The following is a 12172-nucleotide window of genomic DNA, read 5'->3' as shown; positions in this document are numbered from 1 at the left end:
ATACTGAATCTATATTGTCTCTGTCCCCTCTAATACTGAATCTATATTGTCTCTGTCCCTCCATCAGTCCCCTCTAATACTGAATCTATATTGTCTCTGTCCCCTCTAATACTGAATCTATATTGTCTCTGTCCCTCTAATACTGAGTCTATATTGTCTCTGTCCCTCCACCAGTCCCCTCTAATACTGAATCTATATTGTCTCTGTCCCTCCATCAGTTCCCCTCTATACTGAGTCTATATTGTCTCTGTCCCTCCATCAGTCCCCTCTAATACTGAGTCTATATTGTCTCTGTCCCTCCACCAGTCCCCTCTAATACTGAGTCTATATTGTCTCTGTCCCTCCATCAGTCCCCTCTAATACTGAGTCTATATTGTCTCTGTCCCTCCATCAGTCCCCTCTAATACTGAATCTATATTGTCTCTTTCCCCTCTAATACTGAGTCTATATTGTCTCTGTCCCTCCACCAGTCCCCTCTAATACTGAGTCTATATTGTCTCTGTCCCTCCATCAGTCCCCTCTAATACTGAATCTATATTGTCTCTTTCCCCTCTAATACTGAATCTATATTGTCTCTGTCCCTCCATCAGTCCCCTCTAATACTGAGTCTATATTGTCTCTGTCCCTCCACCAGTCCCCTCTAATACTGAATCTATATTGTCTCTTTCCCCTCTAATACTGAGTCTATATTGTCTCTGTCCCTCCACCAGTCCCCTCTAATACTGAGTCTATATTGTCTCTGTCCCTCCACCAGTCCCCTCTAATACTGAGTCTATATTGTCTCTGTCCCTCCATCAGTCCCCTCTAATACTGAGTCTATATTGTCTCTGTCCCTCCACCAGTCCCCTCTAATACTGAATCTATATTGTCTCTTTCCCCTCTAATACTGAGTCTATATTGTCTCTGTCCCTCCACCAGTCCCCTCTAATACTGAATCTATATTGTCTCTGTCCCTCCATCAGTCCCCTCTAATACTGAATCTATATTGTCTCTGTCCCTCCATCAGTCCCTCTAATACTGAGTCTATATTGTCTCTGTCCCTCCACCAGTCCCCTCTAATACTGAATCTATATTGTCTCTGTCCCTCCACCAGTCCCCTCTAATACTGAATCTATATTGTCTCTGTCCCTCCATCAGTCCCCTCTAATACTGAGTCTATATTGTCTCTTTCCCTCCATCAGTCCCATCTAATACTGAATCTATATTGTCTCTTTCCCTCTAATACTGAGTCTATATTGTCTCTGTCCCTCCACCAGTCCCCTCTAATACTGAATCTATATTGTCTCTGTCCCTCCATCAGTCCCATCTAATACTGAATCTATATTGTCTCTGTCCCTCCACCAGTCCCTCTAATACTGAATCTATATTGTCTCTGTCCCTCCACCAGTCCCTCTAATACTGAGTCTATATTGTCTCTGTCCCTCCACCAGTCCCCTCTAATACTGAATCTATATTGTCTCTGTCCCTCCACCAGTCCCCTCTAATACTGAGTCTATATTGTCTCTGTCCCTCCACCAGTCCCCTCTAATACTGAATCTATATTGTCTCTGTCCCTCCATAGTCCCATCTACTGAGTCTATATTGTCTCTGTCCCTCCACCAGTCCCCTCTAATACTGAATCTATATTGTCTCTGTCCCTCCACCAGTCCCCTCTAATACTGAGTCTATATTGTCTCTGTCCCTCCACCAGTCCCCTCTAATACTGAGTCTATATTGTCTCTGTCCCTCCACCAGTCCCCTCTAATACTGAATCTATATTGTCTCTGTCCCTCCACCAGTCCCCTCTAATACTGAGTCTATATTGTCTCTGTCCCTCCACCAGTCCCCTCTAATACTGAGTCTATATTGTCTCTGTCCCTCCACCAGTCCCCTCTAATACTGAGTCTATATTGTCTCTGTCCCTCCATCAGTCCCCTCTAATACTGAGTCTATATTGTCTCTGTCCCTCCACCAGTCCCCTCTAATACTGAGTCTATATTGTCTCTGTCCCTCCATCAGTCCCCTCTAATACTGAGTCTATATTGTCTCTGTCCCTCCACCAGTCCCCTCTAATACTGAGTCTATATTGTCTCTGTCCCTCCATCAGTCCCCTCTAATACTGAGTCTATATTGTCTCTGTCCCTCCACCAGTCCCCTCTAATACTGAATCTATATTGTCTCTGTCCCTCCACCAGTCCCCTCTAATACTGAATCTATATTGTCTCTGTCCCTCCATCAGTCCCCTCTAATACTGAATCTATATTGTCTCTGTCCCTCCATCAGTCCCCTCTAATACTGAATCTATATTGTCTCTGTCCCCTCTAATACTGAATCTATATTGTTTCTGTCCCTCCACCAGTCCCCTCTAATACTGAATCTATATTGTCTCTGTCCCCTCTAATACTGAGTCTATATTGTCTCTGTCCCTCCACCAGTCCCCTCTAATACTGAATCTATATTGTCTCTGTCCCTCCACCAGTCCCCTCTAATACTGAATCTATATTGTCTCTGTCCCCTCTAATACTGAATCTATATTGTCTCTGTCCCCTCTAATACTGAATCTATATTGTCTCTGTCCCTCCATCAGTCCCATCTAATACTGAATCTATATTGTCTCTGTCCCCTCTAATACTGAGTCTATATTGTCTCTGTCCCTCCATCAGTCCCATCTAATACTGAGTCTATATTGTCTCTGTCCCTCCATCAGTCCCCTCTAATACTGAGTCTATATTGTCTCTGTCCCTCCATCAGTCCCATCTAATACTGAGTCTATATTGTCTCTGTCCCCTCTAATACTGAATCTATATTGTCTCTGTCCCTCCATCAGTCCCATCTAATACTGAATCTATATTGTCTCTTTCCCCTCTAATACTGAATCTATATTGTCTCTGTCCCTCCATCAGTCCCATCTAATACTGAATCTATATTGTCTCTGTCCCCTCTAATACTGAATCTATATTGTCTCTGTCCCCTCTAATACTGAATCTATATTGTCTCTGTCCCTCCATCAGTCCCATCTAATACTGAATCTATATTGTCTCTGTCCCCTCTAATACTGAATCTATATTGTCTCTGTCCCCTCTAATACTGAATCTATATTGTCTCTGTCCCTCCATCAGTCCCCTCTAATACTGAATCTATATTGTCTCTGTCCCTCCATCAGTCCCATCTAATACTGAATCTATATTGTCTCTTTCCCCTCTAATACTGAATCTATATTGTCTCTGTCCCTCCATCAGTCCCCTCTAATACTGAATCTATATTGTCTCTTTCCCCTCTAATACTGAGTCTATATTGTCTCTGTCCCTCTAATACTGAGTCTATATTGTCTCTGTCCCTCCACCAGTCCCCTCTAATACTGAGTCTATATTGTCTCTTTCCCCTCTAATACTGAGTCTATATTGTCTCTGTCCCTCCATCAGTCCCTCTAATACTGAATCTATATTGTCTCTGTTCCCTCTAATACTGAGTCTATATTGTCTCTGTCCCTCTAATACTGAATCTATATTGTCTCTGTCCCTCTAATACTGAGTCTATATTGTCTCTGTCCCTCCACCAGTCCCCTCTAATACTGAGTCTATATTGTCTCTGTCCCTCCCAGTCCCATCTAATACTGAGTCTATATTGTCTCTGTCCCTCCACCAGTCCCCTCTAATACTGAGTCTATATTGTCTCTGTCCCTCCACCAGTCCCCTCTAATACTGAATCTATATTGTCTCTGTCCCTCCATCAGTCCCCTCTAATACTGAATCTATATTGTCTCTGTCCCTCCATCAGTCCCCTCTAATACTGAGTCTATATTGTCTCTGTCCCTCCACCAGTCCCCTCTAATACTGAATCTATATTGTCTCTGTCCCTCCACCAGTCCCCTCTAATACTGAATCTATATTGTCTCTGTCCCTCTAATACTGAATCTATATTGTCTCTGTCCCTCTAATACTGAATCTATATTGTCTCTGTCCCTCAGTCCCATCTAATACTGAATCTATATTGTCTCTTTCCCAGTCTAATACTGAATCTATATTGTCTCTGTCCCTCCACCAGTCCCCTCTAATACTGAATCTATATTGTCTCTGTCCCTCCATCAGTCCCATCTAATACTGAATCTATATTGTCTCTGTCCCCTCTAATACTGAATCTATATTGTCTCTGTCCCTCCATCCAGTCCCATCTAATACTGAATCTATATTGTCTCTGTCCCTCCATCAGTCCCTAATACTGAATCTATATTGTCTCTGTCCCTCCACCAGTCCCATCTAATACTGAGTCTATATTGTCTCTGTCCCTCCATCAGTCCCCTCTAATACTGAATCTATATTGTCTCTGTCCCTCCACCAGTCCCTCTAATACTGAATCTATATTGTCTCTGTCCCTCCATCAGTCCCATCTAATACTGAATCTATATTGTCTCTGTCCCCTCTAATACTGAATCTATATTGTCTCTGTCCCTCCACCAGTCCCCTCTAATACTGAATCTATATTGTCTCTGTCCCTCCATCAGTCCCCTCTAATACTGAATCTATATTGTCTCTGTCCCTCCACCAGTCCCATCTAATACTGAATCTATATTGTCTCTGTCCCCCATCTAATACTGAGTCTATATTGTCTCTGTCCCTCCATCAGTCCCATCTAATACTGAATCTATATTGTCTGAATAATACTGAGTCTATATTGTCTCTGTCCCTCCACCAGTCCCCTCTAATACTGAGTCTATATTGTCTCTGTCCCTCCATCAGTCCCCTCTAATACTGAATCTATATTGTCTCTTTCCCCTCTAAGTACTGTCCCTCATCAGTCCCCTCTAATACTGAGTCTATATTGTCTCTGTCCCTCCATCAGTCCCAATACTGAGTCTATATTGTCTCTGTCCCTCCATACTGAATCTATATTGTCTCTGTCCCTCCCCCCCTAATACTGAATCTATATTGTCTCTGTCCCTCCATCAGTCCCATCTAATACTGAGTCTATATTGTCTCTGTCCCTCCACCAGTCCCCTCTAATACTGAATCTATATTGTCTCTGTCCCTCCATCAGTCCCCCTCTAATACTGAGTCTATATTGTCTCTGTCCCTCCATCAGTCCCCTCTAATACTGAGTCTATATTGTCCCCATCAGTCCTCTAATACTGAGTCTATATTGTCTCTGTCCCTCCATCAGTCCCCTCTAATACTGTCCCTCCATCAGTCTATATTGTCTCTGTCCCTCCATCAGTCCCCTCTAATACTGAATCTATATTGTCTCTGTCCCTCCATCAGTCCCCTCTAATACTGAGTCTATATTGTCTCTGTCCCTCCATCAGTCCCCTCTAATACTGAGTCTATATTGTCTCTGTCCCTCCATCAGTCCCCCCATCAATACTGAGTCTATATTGTCTCTGTCCCTCCACCAGTCCCCTCTAATACTGAGTCTATATTGTCTCTGTCCCTCCCCAGTCCCCTCTAATACTGAGTCTATATTGTCTCTGTCCCTCCATCAGTCCCATCTAATACTGAATCTATATTGTCTCTGTTCCCAGTCCCCTAATACTGAATCTATATTGTCTCTGTCCCCTCCATCAGTCCCCTCTAATACTGAATCTATATTGTCTCTGTCCCTCCATCAGTCCCCTCTAATACTGAGTCTATATTGTCTCTGTCCCTCCATCAGTCCCCCTCTAGGGATACTGAATCTATATTGTCTCTGTCCCTCCATCAGTCCCCTCTAATACTGAGTCTATATTGTCTCTGTCCCTCCACCAGTCCCCTCTAATACTGAGTCTCTGTCCCTCCATCAGTACTGAGTCAAATTGTCTCTGTCCCATCAGTCCCCTCTAATACTGAGTCAATATTGTCTCTGTCCCTCCAGGAGTCCCCTCTACTGAGTCTATATTGTCTCTGTCCCTCCATCAGTCCCTCTGAGTGTGTGTGTGTACTGAGTCTATATTGTCTCTGTCCCCTCTAATACTGAATCTATATTGTCTCTGTCCCTCCACCAGTCCCCTCTAATACTGAATCTATATTGTCTCTGTCCCTCCACCAGTCCCCTCTAATACTGAATCTATATTGTCTCTGTCCCCACCAGTCCAGGAGTCCCCCTCCACCAGTCCCCTCTAATACTGAGTCTATATTGTCTCTGTCCCCATCAGTAATACTGAGTCTATATTGTCTCTCCATCAGTCCCTACAGGAATCCAGTCCTGACCCTCCATAGTCCCAATACTGAGACAGGATTGTCTCTGTCCAGGGTCCCCTCTCTGAGTCATATTGTCTCTGTCCCACCAGTCCCATCAGTCCCAGGAGACAGGGTAAGGAGACAGGGTCAGGTCCCTCCATCAGTCCCACTAATACTGAATCAGTCTCTGTCCCTCCACAGTCCCCTCTAATACAGAGTCAGGAGTCAGGGTTCCCTCCACAGGGTACTGAATCAGTTGTCTCAGGGTCCACCAGAATACTGAGTCATATTGTCTCTGTCCCTCCATCAGTCCCATCTAATACTGAATCAGGATTGTCTCTGTCCAGGAGAGTCAGTCTCTGTCAGGAGAATGGGACTCTGGTCCCCTAATACTGAGTCATATTGTCTCTGTCCCTCCATCAGTCCCCTCTAGGATCAGTCCCATCTAATACTGAATCAGGGTCTCTGTCCCTCCACCAGTCCCCTCTAAGACTGAATCTATATTGTCTCTGGAGACAGGGGACAGGAGACAGGGTTCAGGAGACAGGGTTCAGGAGACAGGGTTCAGGAGACAGGGGACAGGAGACAGGGATTCAGGAGACAGGAGACAGGGTTCAGGAGACAGGGTTCAGGAGACAGGGTTCAGGAGACAGGGTTCAGGAGACAGGGTTCAGGAGACAGGGGACAGGAGACAGGAGACAGGGACAGGGATTCAGGGGACAGGAGACAGGAGACAGGAGACAGGGTTCAGGAGACAGGGGTCAGGAGACAGGGAACAGGAGACAGGGTTCAGGAGACAGGGGACAGGACAGGGAGAGGAGACAGGGATTCAGGGACAGGAGACAGGAGACAGGAGACAGGAGACAGGGTTCAGGAGACAGGGTTCAGGAGACAGGGTTCAGGAGACAGGGGACAGGAGACAGGGATTCAGGAGACAGGAGACAGGGTTCAGGAGACAGGGGACAGGAGACAGGGACAGGAACAGGAGACAGGGACAGGAGACTGGAGACAGAGACTGGAGACAGGAGACAGGGTTCAGGAGACAGGGACAGGAGACAGGGTTCAGGAGACAGGGACAGGAGACAGGGACAGGAGGAGACAGGGGACAGGAGACAGGGACAGGAGACAGGGGACAGGGACAGGGAGACAGGGACAGGGGACAGGAGACAGGGACAGAGACAGGGACAGGACAGGAGACAGGGAACAGGAGACAGGGGACAGGAGACAGGGACAGAGACAGGGACAGGGGACAGGAGACAGGGGACAGGAGACAGGGGACAGGAGACAGGGGACAGGGAACAGGAGACAGGGACAGGAGACAGGGGACAGGAGACAGGGGACAGGAGACAGGGGACAGGAGACAGGGACAGGGACAGGGACAGGAGACAGGGACAGGAGACAGGGGACAGGAACAGGAGACAGGGACAGGAGACAGGGGACAGGGACAGGAGACAGGGGACAGGGGACAGGGAACAGGAGACAGGGGACAGGAGACAGGGACAGGAGACAGGGACAGGGACAGGGACAGGGACAGGGACAGGGACAGGGGACAGGGACAGGAGACAGGGACAGGAGACAGGGGACAGGAGACAGGGGACAGGGGACAGGAGACAGGGGACAGGAGACAGGGGACAGGAGACAGGGGACAGGAGACAGGGGACAGGAGACAGGGACAGGAGACAGGAGACAGGGGTCAGGAGACAGGGTTCAGGAGACAGGGTTCAGGAGACAGGGGTCAGGGGACAGGGTTCAGGAGACAGGGTTCAGGAGACAGGGACAGGAGACAGGGATTCAGGAGACAGGGATTCAGGAGACAGGGGACAGGAGACAGGGACAGGGACAGGAGACAGGGGGAGACAGGGACAGGAGACAGGGACAGAGACAGGAGACAGGAGACAGGGTTCAGGAGACAGGGTTCAGGAGACAGGGTTCAGGGGAACAGGAGACAGGGGACAGGAGACAGGGACAGGGAACAGGAGACAGGGATTCAGGGACAGGGACAGGAGACAGGAGACAGGAGACAGGGTTCAGGAGACAGGGTTCAGGAGACAGGGTTCAGGAGACAGGGACAGGGGGACAGGGTTCAGAGACAGGGTTCAGGAGACAGGAGACAGGAGACAGGGTTCAGGAGACAGGGTTCAGGAGACAGGGACAGGAGAGGGTTCAGGAGACAGGGGACAGGGACAGGAGACAGGAGACAGAGGAGACAGGGACAGGAGACAGGGTTCAGGAGACAGGGTTCAGGAGACAGGGTTCAGGAGACAGGGGACAGGGGACAGGAGACAGGGATTCAGGAGACAGGGACAGGAGACAGGGATTCAGGGGACAGGGGACAGGGGACAGGGGACAGGGACAGGGACAGGAGACAGGGGACAGGAGACAGGGACAGGAGACAGGGGACAGGAGACAGGGGACAGGGACAGGGGACAGGAGACAGGGGACAGGAGACAGGGACAGGGATTCAGGAGACAGGGGACAGGAGACAGGGTTCAGGGACAGGGGACAGGGGACAGGAGACAGGGGACAGGAGACAGGGACAGGAGACAGGGGACAGGGAACAGGGGACAGGAGACAGGGACAGGAGACAGGGGACAGGGAACAGGAGACAGGGACAGGAGACAGGGACAGGAGACAGGGGACAGGGGAGACAGGGACAGGAGACAGGGGACAGGAGACAGGGACAGGAGACAGGGACAGGGGGACAGGAGACAGGGGACAGGGGACAGGGACAGGGGGGACAGGGGACAGGGGACAGGAGACAGGGACAGGAGACTGGACAGGAGACAGGAGACAGGGTTCAGGAGACAGGGTTCAGGAGACAGGGTTCAGGAGACAGGGACAGGAGACAGGGACAGGAGACAGGGGACAGGAGACAGGGACAGGAGACAGGGATTCAGGAGACAGGGATTCAGGAGACAGGGGACAGGGACAGGGACAGGAGACAGGGGACAGGGGGCAGGGGACAGGGGACAGGGACAGGAGACAGAGACAGAAGACTGGAGACAGGAGACAGGGTTCAGGAGACAGGGTTCAGGAGACAGGGTTCAGGAGACAGGGATTCAGGAGACAGGGGACAGGAGACAGGGATTCAGGAGACAGGGGACAGGAGACAGGGACAGGGACAGGAGACAGGGTTCAGGACAGGGGACAGGGACAGGAGACAGGAGACAGGGACAGGGGACAGGGGACAGGAGACAGGGGACAGGAGACAGGGACAGGAGACAGGGGACAGGAGACAGGGATTCAGGAGACAGGGATTCAGGAGACAGGGTTCAGGAGACAGGGTTCAGGAGACAGGGGACAGGGACAGGGGACAGGAGACAGGGATTCAGGAGACAGGGGACAGGAGACAGGGATTCAGGAGACAGGAGACAGGGGACAGGAGACAGGGACAGGAGACAGGAGACAGGGATTCAGGAGACAGGGGGAGACAGGGACAGGGACAGGAGACAGGGACAGGGGACAGGGGACAGGGACAGGAGACAGGGGCAGGGACAGGGACAGGGGACAGGGACAGGGACAGGGACAGGAGACAGGGGACAGGAGACAGGGACAGGAGACAGGAGACAGGGACAGGGACAGGAGACAGGAGACAGGGGACAGGGACAGGAGACAGGGGGCAGGAGACAGGGGACAGGAGACAGGAGACAGGGTTCAGGAGACAGGGTTCAGGAGACAGGGACAGGAGACAGGGGGGACAGGGACAGGGGACAGGGGACAGGGGGATTCAGGAGACAGGGACAGGAGACAGGGGACAGGGGACAGGAGACAGGAGACAGGGACAGGGGACAGGGACAGGGACAGGAGACAGGGGACAGGAGACAGGGACAGGAGACAGGGATTCAGGAGACAGGGACAGGAGACAGGGACAGGAGACAGGGGACAGGGGCAGGGACAGGGACAGGGGACAGGGACAGGGAGACAGGAGACAGGAGACAGGAGACAGGGAGACAGGAGACAGGGATTCAGGAGACAGGGTTCAGGAGACAGGGATTCAGGAGACAGGGACAGGAGACAGGGATTCAGGAGACAGGGGACAGGAGACAGGGATTCAGGAGACAGGGGACAGGGACAGAGACAGGAGACAGGGAACAGGAGACAGGAGACAGGGACAGGGACAGGGACAGGGGGACAGGAGACAGGGAGACAGGGGACAGGAGACAGGAGACAGGGGACAGGGGACAGGAGACAGGGATTCAGGAGACAGGGTTCAGGAGACAGGGTTCAGGAGACAGGGATTCAGGAGACAGGGGACAGGAGACAGGGATTCAGGAGACAGGGGACAGGAGACAGGGATTCAGGAGACAGGGGACAGGGGACAGGAGACAGGGATTCAGGAGACAGGGGACAGGGACAGGGACAGGGGACAGGAGACAGGGGTCAGGAGACAGGGACAGGGGACAGGGGACAGGGTTCAGGAGACAGGGGACAGGGGACAGGGAACAGGAGACAGGGGACAGGGACAGGAGACAGGGACAGGGGACAGGGGACAGGGGACAGGGGACAGGGGACAGGAGACAGGGACAGGAGACAGGAGACAGGGGACAGGAGACAGGGGGCAGGGGGCAGAGACAGGAGACAGGGAACAGGGGACAGGAGACAGGGACAGGAGACAGGGACAGGAGACAGGGGACAGGGGACAGGAGACAGGGGACAGGGGACAGGAGACAGGGACAGGAGACAGGGGACAGGGGGCAGGGGACAGGAGACAGGAGACAGGAGACAGGGACAGGGACAGGAGACAGGGACAGGGACAGGAGACAGGGGTTCAGGAGACAGGGATTCAGGAGACAGGAGTCATGGGTTCAGAGCGGTTCAGGCTCCAGGTGATACCTTCTTATTACAGTATAATAACCTCCTCGATGGAGTTTTGACACAGTGCTGACATTTGAGGATAATTAAGAGATTCTAATTGAAGTATACTGGCCGTGTAGCTCTGACATGTATGGAATAAAACCCACATGTTTTCAATATCAACTCAAACAGGCTCTGTAAAACATTTGGACCCACAAATGAACTCTGACCTCCCATCGATGGCAGAACAAATTAACTCTGACCTCCCATCGATGGCAGAACAAATGAACTCTGACCTCCCATCGATGGCAGAATAAATGAACTCTGACCTCCCATCGATGGCAGAATAAATGAACTCTGACCTCCCAGAACAAATTAATTATAGAGATATAAAAAAAAAGCCAGAAATGAAAAAGGAGAAAAACACCAAACGATTTTGAAAGCCATTGATGGGTTTGCAGTGTATTATGGGTAATTGACATCAATCAGGAGAATGGCGCTGTCGTGACAACCTCCTCTATTCACTCTCCTCCCCACAGGGGCTCTGGTCAAAAGTCATGTTAAGAGTATAGTGTAGGATGCAGCCTATCAAGCTCTGAGTGGAGTCTGGAAGGCATCTCTCTCTCTCTGCTGAGTTGTCCTTGAGATGCAATGCAGCAGACTAGGAGATGACGGGCTGGATCAATAGCACCAGGAAGTAGTGGTGTAATCATGGAGGATGCAGCATTGGACTGGCTGGTTAAAGGCATCACTTATTTATGAATAGAGAACAGTTTACTTTAAATATAATGTTGATTTTTCCAGTTATAGTCATATATTGATGCAATGTTAACACATGTTTCCCATGCCAATAAAGCCCTTGAATTGAATTGAATTGAATATATATATATATATATATATATATATATATATATATATATAGAGAGAGAGAGAGAGAGAGAGAGAGAGAGAGAGAGAGAGAGAGAGAGAGAGAGAGAGAGACAGAGAGAGAGAGAGAGACAGAGAGAGAGAGAGAGAGAGAGAGAGAGAGAGAGAGAGAGAGAGAGAGAGAGAGACGAGAGAGAGAGAGAGAGAGAGACAGAGAGAGAGAGAGAGAGAGAGAGAGAGAGAGAGAGAGAGAGAGAGAGAGAGACAGAGAGAGAGAGAGAGAGGGAGAGAGAGAGAGAGAGAGAGAGAGAGAGAGAGAGAGAGAGAGAGAGAGAGAGAGAGAGAGATGAGGGAGAGGGACATGGGGAGCAGAGAGAGAGAGA

This window comes from Oncorhynchus keta, unplaced genomic scaffold, assembly GCF_023373465.1.
Source record: "Oncorhynchus keta strain PuntledgeMale-10-30-2019 unplaced genomic scaffold, Oket_V2 Un_contig_25860_pilon_pilon, whole genome shotgun sequence".
In the NCBI taxonomy this organism is placed as follows: Eukaryota; Metazoa; Chordata; class Actinopteri; order Salmoniformes; family Salmonidae; genus Oncorhynchus; species Oncorhynchus keta.
This window is presented reverse-complemented; position numbering follows the sequence as displayed.